The 15,038-nt window shown below is 45.8% G+C and overlaps 1 protein-coding gene across 1 annotated transcript in view; it reads left to right on the top strand.

Annotated features, from left to right (window-relative positions):
* The window catches only part of CAPN9 (calpain 9), a 1,050,568-nt gene that overhangs the window by 532,294 nt on the left and 503,236 nt on the right, over positions 1–15,038 (top strand). The window lies entirely within an intron of this gene.

The raw sequence follows: 15,038 nt of genomic DNA, 5'->3' as shown, positions 1-15,038 counted from the left end.
CCGACATGTGTAAGGGATCTTAGGATGCAGTACCGCATCAGCCGCTGGGGGCATTTCGAGTCGAAATGCCGCGTCGGGTATGCAAATTAGCACTTACGGAGATCCACGAAGCTTTTCAGCTTCGTTTTTTCTCCGTAAGTATTAGCTTGCAAACGCAAAATTAGGGCTGCTTTTACAAAGTGTAAAGTTAGTACACCTTGTAAAAGTAGACCCTTCTTTCCCGCGACACTGTTATTTATTTATTTTTTATTTATTTTTTCCCGACGTATCTTTTTTTTTCCCCCGACGCAACTTTTTTTACCCGGCGCGATTCACAAAACTCTGCGTAACATAAAACCGCGCAATGCACGTCGGGAAAATGACGTCGTGAGCATGCGCAGTACGGCCGGCGCGGGAGCGCGCCTAATTTAAATGGGACTCGCCCCATTTGAATAGGAACGCCTTGCGCCGGCCGGATTTAAGTTACACAGCCGAAAATTTCTAGGTAAGTGCTTTGTGGATCGGGCACTTAGGTAGAAATTTTCTGGCAATGTAACTTAAATGGCAATATTTAAGTTACGGCGGCTGGCTGTGGATCTGGCCCATTAACATTAATTTTTGTGTACGAGAACGCAATAAAATCTCCACATTTTTTGTAAATGAAAAAAAAAAGAGATTTTATTGGGTAAATAGAAACAAAATATGTGAATATTCAAAATTGTGCATAGCCATGAAACAGTCAAACATACCCATTCCTGGTGCAGATTTCAAAACTTTTCTGGTACAATAATTTTTATTGAAAAAAAACATAACCAGAATACTGGCTTGAAGAAAAGGAAGGCAAAGTGGTCCCACGCAGGGGAACAAAACATCACATGTCACGATAATACAAACACAATATATGAATATATATATATATATATATATATATTTGTAAGGGGCTAGCTCGGTAGCGGGGTGTGTGACCCCCTGGATGGGTTCACTACACACTGAATTTATACCGAAAGGCAGTCGAAGACGGTTGAAAACAAAGATTTTGGTTTATTCTTCCATCTTGCTGGAAACAAGTGCAAGCATCCAAACAGCATAAACAAAATCAAACATAAAATAAACCCTGGCCACTTGGGGCTTCTACCTTCACCACATAGGAACCTATCTATGGAGTCTGGCACAGCCTAGTGCTGGGCAGACAAAGCTGGTCCTACAGCAGAAAACAATAGTCTCTTTTTGATTTTTATCACACAGAAAAATCAACAGCACCTCACCTCTTCAGAAGTATTTCTGCTACTGCTCTCTTTCACTCAGAAAGCCTCAGGATGCAGCAATCAGTAGTAATCCTCTGGATTACTTATAGAGGCCTTAATTGCCTCATTCTGAACAGCTTAAGTTTTCCAACGCCCTTAAACCTTTCTGGCAACTTCTGCAGCCGACACCCGATAATAATTGGTGTATTGTCTAAACAAGGCAGAAATGTATCTCCCATCTGTGACAACACCCACAGATTTACCTGACTTCCTGTCACAATATATATAGACAAATCAAAATGGGCAAACAAAATATAGAAAGAAAAAAATAAAACAAACAAATTATAAAACCCCAAAACTAAAAAAAACAGGGTAGGAAGAATAGGGTGGGGAAAGGTGAAGGGGAAGAGTGAAAGTATCCTGGGTAAGAATGCTAAAGAGGGGGAAGCTCTGCCGCCAGACACATGGCTGCACTAGGTCCATGGCACCATCTGAAAATGAGGAGGATCACTCAGAAAGAGGATGGAAGAAAAAGAAAGAAAAAATAAATAAAACACACGTCCGTCAGAATTTAATCAATCAGTAACAGAGAGCATAGCCTGGTGGAAAGGGCAGAAGTGTAGGGTTTCATTTGTTGCCGCTTCACAATGGTAGTTTGCGACAGGTCAGCAAAAAGCTGACATTAGTGACCCTGGAACTGCAGATCAGATCGCTCTCTGGCTGCCCGTAGGAGGGTTTCTTTGGTGCAATAAAAAGTAAACTTGATGATGATATCCCCGGGAGGGCCCTCAGACTTTTTAGGGCCGAGCGAGCGATTGATCAGATCGAACGCTAAGGCCTCGTACAGACGAGGGGATCTCCGCTGGAAACGGTCCGCCGGACCGTTTCCAGCGGAGATTCCTCCTCCGGATTTTGATCCGATAGCTTGTACACACCATCGGACCAAAATCCGCGCGGAATACATCCGCGGTGACGTGTCGCGCCGTCGTTGCGACGATGACGCGGCGACGTGCGCGACGCTGGAAGGTAAGTACTTCCACGCATGCGTCGAATCATTACGACGCATGCGAGGGAGGGGAGCGGACGGATTGATCCGGTGAGTCTGTACAGACGACCGGATCAATCCGCTGGAAACGATTCAAGCGGATAGATTTCTTAGCATGCTAAGAAATTTCTATCCGCTTGAAATCGATCGGCCGGACGAATCTCTGTGGATAAATATCCGCTATGCCGTACAGACGACCGGATTTGTCCGCTGGAACTGATCCGCGGATCAATCCCAGCGGATAGATCCGGTCGTCTGTACGAGGCCTAAGCGTTCTATGGGTATTGTTTGTACCAACTCCTGAAAAAGAGCGGTGGCTGTGGAGGTGAAGTCAGTGACAGCTTCTGGGATGCCTCTAAAGGTTTTCTCTGAAAGAGCGATTCTCATAATCTTCCAGGAGCAGCAAGACTACTTCCAGCTCTTTTTTAATGTCTGTGAGGTCCTGTCTGTGAGGTCCTGTTCATGGTTCTCCAGGACTGTAGTGGCTGCCTCCATTTTGTCTTCCAGGGCATTGGTGCGGGATCCGAGCTCCCGGATCTCTTTAGTGAGACGTGCAGCCAGCTTGGAGGTAGCTGTGGACAGCTCAGACTGCAGCATTGTTTTAAAACGAGCCAGGAGATCGGCATCTCTGAGCGCTAGCTATAGCTGCATTGGCACTTGTTCCTGGCTGTCACTCATATCCGAGTCCTCTGATGGAGAGAGGGAGAAGGGATCCGTGCTCAAGGCCGGCGCCTCCAAGATTGCGTCGGGCGGGAGCATCCCGTGCGGATTGCGGCCCGCCTGCTTGGCGCTGGATGAACGTGTGCCAGGATATGTAAGGACCCTCGGGAAGGAGCTTTGATGGCGGATGTGTCCGGGCAGCGAGGAGCGAATTCAGCTCGCTGCCATCTCGATGCGCTGGTCGCGAGCGCCCCTGATTTAAAAACGCAGCCACTGTGCCATCAAATGCAGCCACTGTTTTGATTTTTTTTATTGATCAATCCGAACAAATCTGAGATATTAAACATTAATATGAAAACAAAAAGAGGAAAAATATTTACAAGAATTCCCATTTCCATGGAGAAAGACAGAAATAAAGGGCCAGATCCACAGAAGGGATACACAGACGTATCTGCTGATACGCCGTCGTATCCCTGTTTCTAACTATGCGGCTGATTCATAGAATCAGTTACGCATAGATTTTCCTAAGATCCGGCAGGTGTAATAGTTTTACACTGCCGGATCTTAAGGTGCAGTACCGCGACCGCCGCTGGGGGCATTCATCGTCGAAATTACACGTCGGGTATGCAAATGAGGAGTTACGTCGATCCTCAAAGCTTTTTCGCGTTCGCTACGTTAGTTTCCCGTCACTTAGTTACACTTTTGTGAGGCAGCCCTACTTTTACACAGCAGGCGCACTGCTGTGTAAAGTATGGCCGTCCTTCCCGCGTCAAATTTTTTAATTTTACGTCGATTGCGTAAGCCGTACGGGAATACGGAAATACGCTACGCGCCGTTCAAAAAATGACGTCACGTCGCGCAAAGCACGTCGGGAAATTTGCGTCACAAGCATGCGCAGTACGTCCGGCGCGGGAGCGCGCCTAATTTAAATGGGACTCGCCCCATTAGATTAGGAATGCCTTGCGCCGGACGGATTTGAGTTACACCACCGCAAATTTCCAGGTAAGTGTGTTGTGGATCGATACCTAACTTAGGAAATTTGCGGCAGTGTAACTTAAATCTCTTAAGTTACGTTGCGCTGCGGGGCTGTGGATCTGGCCCAAAATATTTAGGGATTAAACTAACGGCCTCACCTAAGAAATTACATCAAGCAAACTCTATCCCATTATTGGAGGAAATTAAAACAGAAATATTGGGCCAGATCCACAGCCCCGCAGCGCAACGTAACTTAAGAGATTTAAAGTTACACTGCCGCAAATTTCCTAAGTTAGGTATCGATCCACAACACACTTAACTGGAAATTTGTGGCGGTGTAACTCAAATCCGTCCGACGCAAGGCGTTCCTAATCTAATGGGGCGAGTCCCATTTAAATTAGGCGCACTCCCACGCCGGACGTATTGCGCATGCTTGTGACGCAAATTTCCCGACGTGCTTTGCGTGACGTGACGTAATCTTTTGAACGGCGCGGCGCGTAGCGTATTTCCGTATTCCCATACGGCTTACGCAATCGATGTAAAATTAAAAAATTTGACGCGGGAAGGACGACCATACTTTACACAGCAGTACGCCTGCTGTGTAAAAGTAGGGCTGCCTCACAAAAGTGTAACTAAGCGACGGGAAACTAACGTAACGGCGTCGTAGCGAACGCGAAAAAGCTTTGAGGATCGACGTAACTCCTCATTTGCATACCCGACGCGTAATTTCGACGATGAATGCCCCCAGCGGCGATCGCGGTACTGCATCTTAAGATCCGGCAGTGTAAAACTATTACACCTGCCGGATCATAGGAAAATCTATGCGTAACTGATTCTATGAATCAGCCGCATAGTTAGAAACAGGGATACGACGGCGTATCAGCAGATACGCCTGCGTATCCCTTCTGTGGATCTGGCCCATAGAGAATAGAAGTACGCCCTCTTTCATGGACAGGGGTAGGAGTAATGCCTTAAAAATGATAATACTTCCAAATATCATGTACAAGTTTCAGATACTCCCCATATATATACCCCTAACATATTTTAGAATATTAAAAACATTAATTACAAAATTTATATGGCACAATAAAAAACCTAGAATAGCACTAACGACACTGCAGAAAACAAAAAATCAAGGTGCTGAGTGTGCCCGATTTTCAAAAATACGTTGAGGCAGTTTTACTAACACGGGTGGTAGAATGGGCGACAATAACGAATGAGAAAAGATGGGTTAATATAGAACACACGATGGCTAACATGCAATTAGGTAGGGACATATGGACACCTCCACATTATAGGATATTGGGGGATAATATTCACACACTGACACAGATAGTCTTGAAAACATGGGATAAGGTGCATAAGAAAAATAAATGTAAATATAACTCACCACTGATAGCACTAAAGGAAAATAATTATTTTGCATCAGGGAAAAATTCAATGGGAGGGAATTGGATTAAAAAAGAAAATGCATAACTACAAGATATTATGCAAGGGGGAAAATATGCACTATACAAGAACTAAAAATAAATAAGGATTTGATGGATATAAATGAATGGAGGTATTTCCAGCTTAGACACTTCATAGCCGCGCTCCCTCACTCGTTAAGGTGAGACAACTTAACATTAATGGAACGTCTATGTAACAGGGTAACAACTCGTGGGAATATATCCCGAGGGCCAGATTCACGTAGCGCAGCGGATCTATAGATCCGCTCGTTCTATGTGAATTAAGATCCGCTCCCGCAAGTTTAGGAGGCAAGTGGCTAATTCACAAACAACTTACCTCCAAACTTGCGACGGCTGATCCTAAATCCCCCGGCGGAATTCAAATTCCGCGGCTAGGGGAGTGTACTATTTAAATCAGGCGCATTCCCGCGCCGATTTAAATGCGCAGGCGCCGTCCGGGGAATTTCCTGGCGTGCATTGCTCCCACTGACGTCACTAGGACGTCAGTGGTTGCGACGTGAGCGGGACTTGCGACGCGCGTGTTCGTGAATCGGCGTACGCAAACGACGTAGGAAAATTCGAATTCGACGCGGGAACGCCGGCTATACTTAACATTGGCTGCGCCTGATAAAAGAAGGGGTAAGTATACAACGGAAAACTGATACGGAAACGACGTAAGAACACTGCGACGGGTCCGTGTACGTTCGTGAATTTGCGTATCTCGCTGATTTACATATTATTTTTAAATTGAAAAAAAGATCGACAGTGTAACACATTGTAACAGTGTCGGATCTAGCCCTATCTATGCGTAACTGATTCTATGAATCAGGCGCATAGATAGGACCAGTTTACGTCAGAGATACGATGGTGTATCTGTAGATACACCGTCGTATCTCTTTGTGAATCTGGCCCCGAGTGTATAAAATTTTAATGCATGTGGAGAGGTTGGAGGTGCCAACATTAATAAAAAATTGGGAGAGGGAATTGTGGAAACAAGAAAGGAATCAAGAAGTGAGAAGAATTCTGAAACTTGCACATGGCTCATCAGTAAACAACAAGATGATGGAAATGAACTACAAATGCATAATTAGGTGGTATAGATCCCCTGATATCTTAGGGAAGTACCAAATAGATCAAACAACGGAGTGTTGGCGAAGGTGTGAACAGGTGGGAACAATGGCCCACATATGGTGGCAATGCCCTAAGATAGGGATCTATTGTTAGGAAGTGCTAAGCTATATTAAAGACATCACGAAGATAGACCTACCTGCGGAAACTTGGACATGTCTATTTCACAGGGTAAATATCCCGTTAAAGGAATACAAAAACTCAATGACAATACATATGATGAATGCCGCAAAAAGTTTAATACCGAAAAATTGGAAAGAAGTAGAAAGCCCAAAGATAGGTGAATGGTTGGATAGGATAGAAGAGATATGGAATATGGAATATTTAAGATGCTGCCAGGAAGATTCAAGAGAGGAGTTTGCTAAGAGATGGGAAGAGTGGAAAAAGTTTAAATTAACAAAGAGATACAGTGAAATTAAGAGTATGTAGTGGAGTATAGGAACGGAGCATAGGGGGGTGGGTGAGAAAGAGGGAGGGGGGGATAGGTTAGGGAGGAGTTGGGGGAAGGAGGGGTATGAAAGGCACGGGTAAATATGGTAAAGTATATTTCCACTGGGGAGGAAAATGCATATTATTTTTTTTATTATGTATGTGCAAATTAAAACTTAATAAAATATAAAGTACAAAAAAAGAAAGGCCAGGAGCCCTAGTGCTCCCATAATATAAATACAAGCACCCAGCATGCCTAGGAGCACCTCCCCTTCCAATTGTTTGGGGCTGTATCTATATTCATGCTGCTCATCAGCTGATGACGATAATGAAAACACAAGCTGGTTATCGGCTTTTCTTTCCTCACGCTGACAGCTTCTGTTAAAGGGACAACGTCGCTGAGAATCAGGGCACTGATTATCAGTGCCCTCCCAATAGTGTGTTACCTATCAGTGCTGCCTATCAGTGCCTCTTCGTCAGTCCTCATTAGTGCCGCCCCATCAGTGTAGCCTCATCAGCGCATGTCAGTGAAGGAGAAAAATTACCTATTTGCAAAAAGAAAAAATGCAGCCACTGTGCCCATCAAGCGCCACCACTTTGTCCATCAAGCCCCACCACTGTGCCCATCAAGCGCAGCCACTGTGCCTATCAAGCGCAGCCACTGTGCCCATCAAATGCAGCCACTGTGCCCATAAATTGCCACCACTATGCCATCAAAGGCAGCTTCTGTAACCATCAATTGCTGTCAGTGTGCCCCATCAATTACCGCCAGTGTGCCCAATCAATTACCGCCAGCGTGCCCAATGAATTGCCGCCAGTGTGTCCCTACAAGAGGGAACTCTTTACATTTGGAGCAAAAGAGATTTAACCTCCTCTAGCAGGGTGACCCAGTGCTACTCTGTAAAATTATGGTTTATGCCATATTTTGGGAGAAGCAGGCACACTAATGGCTCAGGTGTGTGCTGTCTTCATATTGGAGCCAGAATTAGAGCTCAGGGCCCCACCTTCTCAAGGAGGTCAGTGTGTGAAGGGAGCAGTGGCGGCTGGTGCTCAAATTTTTTGGGAGGGGCGCAAACAAACTAAAAAAAAAAAACATCAATTGCAGCCTCACTGTGCCCATCAAACGCAGCTACTGTGCCCATCAAATGCTGCCACTGTGCCCATCAAACGCAGCCACTGTGCCCAAACACAGCTACTGTGCCCATCAATTGCAGCCACTGTACCCATAAATTGCCACCACTGTGCCCATAAAGCGCAGCCACTGTGCCCATAAAGCGCAGCCACTGTGCCCATCAAACGCAGCCACTGTACCCATAAATTGCCGCCAGTGTGCCTCATCAATTGCCGCCAGTGTGCCCCATCAATTGCCGCCCGTGTGCCCCATCAATTGCCGCCCGTGTGCCCCATCAATTGCCGCCCGTGTGCCCCATCAATTGCTGCCAGTGTGCCCTTTCAATTGCCGCCAGTGTGACCCATCGATTGTGCCCCAATCAATCTTTGGCCTTGAAGGTTTGCATTAGACTGGAAGAGGTCATAGACTCTGCTACATTTGGCACCACACGTGGGGCTAAGGTGTTGTCTTTGCAGCAGTCGCCCATAGTAACTGGCTTCAGCTCCAATGGGATTCAGCCTGGCTCTGTGGGAAGGTGGAAAGTAACTTTTACCCTTCTTATAGACTGTGTTGTCATGTGTACTATCAGCGTGGGGAAGAACCAACGAGTCTCACTGCTCATGGGAAAGAAACAGTCTGGTCTTTTGACACTTCCTGCCAGCGCTGTAAGGGTTAAATCAGGCCCCAAAATGAACTCCATTACAGTTTTGGCATGCCGCAGCAAGAAGGAGGTGGGTGCCACAGTACCTGAGAAACATTTGCTCCAGTCCGTTGGCAGGGGGAGGAGCTCCCGCTCTGCAGAGGAGGATAAGGAAGTGCCCCTATGTGTGTCTGATTGTGGGTTAGTGAAGGGGATGGTGGATTGGAGAAAGTACGCTCCAGGTGTCTATGTTGACCTGAGCGGCGGAAAACCTGTTGTGTGCAGTACACACCGAATGGTCAGCTTGCTTTATACGCGGAAATGGAAAGAAGTATTTGGACAGCCGCACTCCAAAAAAAAACTTTTGGTTGCCTTTATTGGTAAAAATAGGATAAAAGCACTATAAGCCACAGCAAAAATAGGACACACAGCTGACGTGTTTCACACTAATGACTAAGCACTAAGCATTAGTGCAAAACGTGTCGGCTGTTTGTCCTATTTTTGCTGTGGCTTTTAGTGCTTGTATCCTATTTTTACCAATAAAGGCAACCAAAAGTTTTTTTTGGAGTGCGGCTGTCCAAATACTTCTTTCCATTTCTGCTCTATGCATTGCCAGCACCCGTGGTTTCTGAGAGGAAACTAATCACCAAGCATTTTCACCTGGATCGGTTACTTCCTTTCCCTTGCTTTATACGCGGCTGGAGGCTACGAGTCTTTGGGACCGATTGCTTCTAAAAGCCGAGGCCGGGCAAGATTTCTCATGTTGATTACTGATTTGCCCTAGAGGAAAACACTGGGGTCAGGTAAGTCAGTGAGAAGTGAGTGTGGTGTGCCTGTGGGGGAAGTGATAATGGTGGCCACAAGGGGAGTTGACCCAGAGGTGCCAACCAAGGCAAAAGCTAAGAGAAACTATCTCCTGGCCAAAAAGTGTTTGACCACCTCAGATTCGGACATTTCGTCTGACAAGCTATCAGAATATGAAAGAAGGCGAGATAAGCGCTACACACTGTGGTGAAACAGATACCACCACAACTGTCTAACAATCCAAAAATCGCTAGCAGATAGGTAATATCACATACACAATCATATAACTTAGAGTGAATAATAAATAGTAAACAAAACATTCAATAACGAGTGCAACAATCAAGGTGCATCATAATGAACTGCCACTAATGATCAAAAATGACATATGAGTGTACAAAGTCCTAAAATAGGTCAAATGTCCTTCAAACAAGGAAACTGACAGTTGGCATCAAGTGATGGCTGTAAGAGGTCACAATTAATCTGGAGAGATATCCAACACTAGTCTCCCAGAACTCTCACCTTAATAAGATGGTATGCAGGCATGTAGTGTGGGTGTGAGCGTGTCCAGGGATGGGTACCAGGATTAGGGATGAGCCGAACACCCCTGTGTTCGGTTCGCACCAGAACCTTCGAACGGACCTAACGTTCACGCAAACGTATCGAACCCCATTGACGTCTATGGGACTCGAACGTTCGAATTCAAAAGTGCTAATTTTAAAGCCCAATATACAAGTTATTGTCGGAAAACGGGTTTGGGGACCCGGGTATTGCCCCAGGGAACATGTATCAATGGAAAAAAAAGTTTTAAAAACTGTTGTTTTTTCTGGAGCAGCGATTTTAATGATGCTTAATGTGAAAAAAAAAATCAAAAATTCCTTTAAATATCGTACCTGCTGGGTGTCTATAGTAGTGGTACATGTTTAGAACTGTCCCTGCACAAAGTAAGATTACTATAAGAAAAAAGTCATTTATGACTGCTTGCGGCTTTAATGTAATGTTTAGTCCCTGCAATATGGATGAAAATCACTGAGAAAAATAGCATGGGTTTCCCTGCCCCCCTCCCCCAGGTCATTACAAGCCCCTTTGGCCCTATATACTTTGAACAGCAGTATACAGGCGGTGCAAACAAGACAGGGACTGTAGGTTTGTTGTTAAGTAGAATCAATTTGTAATTTTCAACTGGTACTTCTTTAACCACTACCCGACGGCCGTACGACTTTATACGGCCGCGGGGTGGTTCTGAATCTCTAACAGGCCGTGTTTTTACGGCCTGCGCGCGCATCCAGCATGCTCGCCGCATCGCTGAGATGCCGATGCGAGTGCCTGGTGGCCGTGATGTCCGCCAGGGACTCGGGATCGGCGGCTACAGGGACAAGACGTGGAGCTCTGTGTGTAAACAAAGAGATCCATGTCCTGTCAGGGGAGAGAGGAGACCGATCTGTGTCTCTTGGACATAGATCGGTCACCTCCCCCAGTCACCCCCCCCCCTCCACCTACAGTTAGAACACAATTTAGGGTACACATTTAACCCCTTCCTCACCCCCTAGTGTTAACCCCTTCAATGCCAGGCACATTTATACAGTATTTAGTGCATATTTATAGCACTGATCGCTGTATAAATGTGAATGGCGCAAAAAATGTGTCAAAAGTGTCCGATGTGTCTGCCATAATGTCGCAGTCACGAAAAAAATGCTGATCACCGCCATTAGTAGTAAAAAAAATAATAAAAAAAAATAATAATTCTGTCCCCTATTTTGTAAGCGCAATAACTTTTGCGCAAACCAGACGCTTCTTGCGATTTTTTTTATTTATTTATTTCCCAAAAATATGTAGAAGAATATGTATCGTCTAGACTGAGAAAAAAATGTTTTTTAAAAAAAAATTGGGCTATTTATTATAGCAACAAGTAAAAAATATTGTTTTTTTTTCAAAATTGTCGCTCTATTTTTGTTTATAGCGCAAAAAATAAAAACCGCAGAGGCGATCAAATGCCACCAAAAGAAAGCTCTATTTGTGGGGAAAAAAGGACGTCAATTTTGTTTGGGAGCCACGTTGCACGACCGCGCAATTGTCAGTTAAAGTGACGCAGTGCCACAAGCTGAAATTTCACCTGGTCAGGAAGGGGTATATGTGCCCAGTAAGGAAGTGGTTAAAGTGTAGCTTCAGTCATAAAATCTTTTTTAAGCTTTTCTGAAAACATGGAGAAGGGTTATCACCCCTGTAACATTTGTTTTGCTGTCTGTGTGCATCTGTTCAGAAGATTACACCTCACTTTCTGTCCCAAAGACAAATGATTTTTTGAAAAAAAAATTTTTTTTGTGAAACAAGGATTGTGATTTGTGATAAAGCATCAGTGGACAGGAGACACCTTTTACAGAAGAGAATTTCCCTTCCTAGGGGTAGATTTCCTCTCACTTTCTGTTGTCTCTTCCATTTACAAGTAGGAGTCGTTTGTAAGTTGGATGTTTGAAAGTAGGGGCCTGACATATATACTCTGCAGAAATTTGGGCCCTAGGTGTTGGTGTTGCCACAACACTGTAAGCCCTCACAGTTAGTCTTGGTGGGCGCTGGAACGCCCTGCTGTGAAATATTAGATCAAGAATTGTAATTACACGCCCCTGTTGAACAGGGGCAGAAAAATTGGGCCTTAGGCACTGGTGCTGGTGCCACAACACTGCTACCCCTCACAGGTACTCTAGTTGGAGCAAAGTAATGAGCCCGCTGCAAAGCGGGGAAGGTGTCCAAGTCTGATCTAAACCAGACGCTGGGGCTGCGGACTAAAAAATTGTCTGAACGCATCGGTCAGACGGCCACCTTCTCCACTGCTCCTTCTGTGACTCACCGAAGCCTCAGCAACACGTTGTCCAGGACCAGGATTTGGTAATCCCCCAGGTTCTGGGAACGCGTTGCACAGACCTTTCTGCAAGGCCTCCCGAAGATGTTTCATCTTCTGCTCCCTCTGCAACGGCAAGATAAGGTCTGCAACCTTACTCTTGTAACGTGGATCAAGGAGAGTTGCCAGCCAGTAATGATCCCTCTCCTTGATACCACGAATACGAGGATCCTTACGCAGGCTTTGCAGGATCAGGGAGGACATGCAGCGTAGGTTTGCTGAGGCATTTGGGGCACAGTCCTCTGGGTCACTGAGGATGACAGGATCCGCAGCCACCTCATCCCAGCCACGTAAAAGTCCATGGGGACTGTAAATGATCCCTTGAAGACTGCTGCTGCTGAGTGGTAGGCTCCACCTCCATGCTGATGATACAATCATCCTCCTCCTCCTCGTTCTCTTCCTGTGTGCTATGCGGGCAAGCAAGACCACTGGCTGGATAAAGGGGGCCTTGAGGTAAGGAAGTCCTCCTCTTCCTCCCTTTGTTCTGCCTCAAGTGTCATGTCCATTATTCCACGTAGCGTGTGCTCCAACATGTGAATAAGAGGGACAGTCTCACTGAGGCATGCACTGTCACTGCTCACCATCCTTGTGGCTTTCTAAAATGGTGACAGGACAGTGCATGCATCCCTGATCAAGGCCCACTGGTGTGGGGAAAAAAACCAAGCTCCCCTGACCCAGTTCTGCTGCCATATTGGCACAGGTACTCATTGATGGCCCTCTGCTGCATGTGCAGCCACTGCAGCATGGCCAATGTAGAGTTCCATCTGGTGGGCATGTCACAGATTAGGCGGTTCTTGGGCAGGTTGTATTCCCTTTGGAGGTCTGTCAGCCAAGCAGTGGCATTATATGATCTTCGGAAATGCACACAGACTTTCCTGGCCTGCTTCAGGACATCCTGTAAGCCCGGGTACCTGCCCAAGAACCGCTGCACCACCAAATTCAGGACATGAGCAAAACTGTGCACATGGGTCAGTTGTCCCTGTCGCAGGACAGAGAGGAGGTTGGTGCCATTGTCGCTAACCACCATTCCTGGCTTAAGCTGGTGTGGCGTCAACCACCTCTGAGCCTGCCCCTGCAGAGCTGTCAGAACCTCTGCCCCAGTGTGGCTCCTGTCTCCCAAGCACACCAGCTCTAGCACCGCATGGCATCTCTTTGCCTGCATTCCTGCCCCTCGTACGCCTACGGAGCACGGCTGGTTTCCGAGTACACATCAGCACAGGAAGAGGCCACAGAGGAAGAAGAGGAGGGGGTGGAGAAGAGAGGTGTGTCACAACCAGTAGTAGTGTTTTGGAGGCTTGGTGGCGGAACAACATCCAACACTACTGTACCTTGCCCTGCGTCCTTCCCAGCTGCCAGCAGAGTCGCCCAATGCGCCGTGAAAGAGAGGTAATGTCCCTGTCCATGCCTGCTGGACCATGAGTCAGCAGTAATATGCACCTTACCACTGACCGCCCTGTCCAACGAGGCATGGACATTGCCTTCCACATGCCGGTGGAGAGACGGAATCGCCTTCCGTGAGAAAAAGTGGCATTTGGGAACTTGCCACTGAGGTACCGCACATTTCACAAACTCACGAAAGGGGGCAGAATCTACCAACTGAAAAGGCAGCAGTTGAAGTGCTAGCAATTTTGCTAAGCTAGCATTCAACCGCTGGGCATGTGGATGGCTGGGAGAGTACTTCTTTCGGCGCTGCAGCAGCTGGGGCAGGGAAATTTGGCTGGTACAATCTGACATCGGTGTACCGATAGTAGATTGCCCGCATGTACTACTAGGTTGTGACACACCTAATTCTACACCTTCAGTCCTATCAGTGCAGGCTTCAGAGAGGACTGAGGGTATAGTGGGGTTGGAGATCCCAGCTGATGAGGGGCAAGGGGAGGTCCGCTTTGTTCTTTGGTGTGGGTCTTTCAGGTATGCTTGCCAACGAACTGCATGGCAGGTCGACATATGTCTGGTCAAGCATGTAGTGCCCAAGCGGGTGATGTTTTGGACACGCGAGATACGCTTGAGACATATGTTGCAAATAGCAATGGTGCGATCTGATGCACAAGTCTCAAAAAAGGCCCACACCAAAGAACTTTTGCAGTAATGCTGAAACATAACAGTTATAAATAAATGTAAATAATAGTTCCTAGAATATAGGAGTGCATCCGTCCTCTGCTGGGGTACAAATGTGTTCCACTCTAGGTCTTAGCCCAAATCACCACCCAACATCAATGGTTTGATGTGGAAGGTAATGCGAGTGAATAAATACTGAAATCCAATGGACAGATGTGCCTTTCCGGCCGCACAGTGTACATAAGATAGTGATAATCCTTATCAATGTTTAAAACAATGAAATAAAATGTGCCATCAAATCCTTAAGTGCTTCGTAAGAAAAAGTGCAATGTGCAAATTACTCAAATAAATAATTAGAGTGAAAGTAAACTCCAAAATTCCTGAAAGATAATTCAATAACAAACACATGCAAGAAAAATCAACAACTGATAAAAAGTCCAATAGTGCAAGTGTCCTATATGAACCAAAAAGGTTCAACCACAAAAAAGCGTCTTTTCATATATAGTAAAAAAATATATAATATACACTGTAGAAAATAAATATAAAAATATATATAAAAAAATATATATAAAAAAAATGTATAAAAAAATTATATTAGTAGATTATAGTCCGATGCAATTGTGA

This window comes from Rana temporaria, chromosome 4 (genome assembly GCF_905171775.1).
Source record: "Rana temporaria chromosome 4, aRanTem1.1, whole genome shotgun sequence".
Classification (NCBI taxonomy): Eukaryota; Metazoa; Chordata; class Amphibia; order Anura; family Ranidae; genus Rana; species Rana temporaria.
This window is presented reverse-complemented; position numbering and strand designations above follow the sequence as displayed.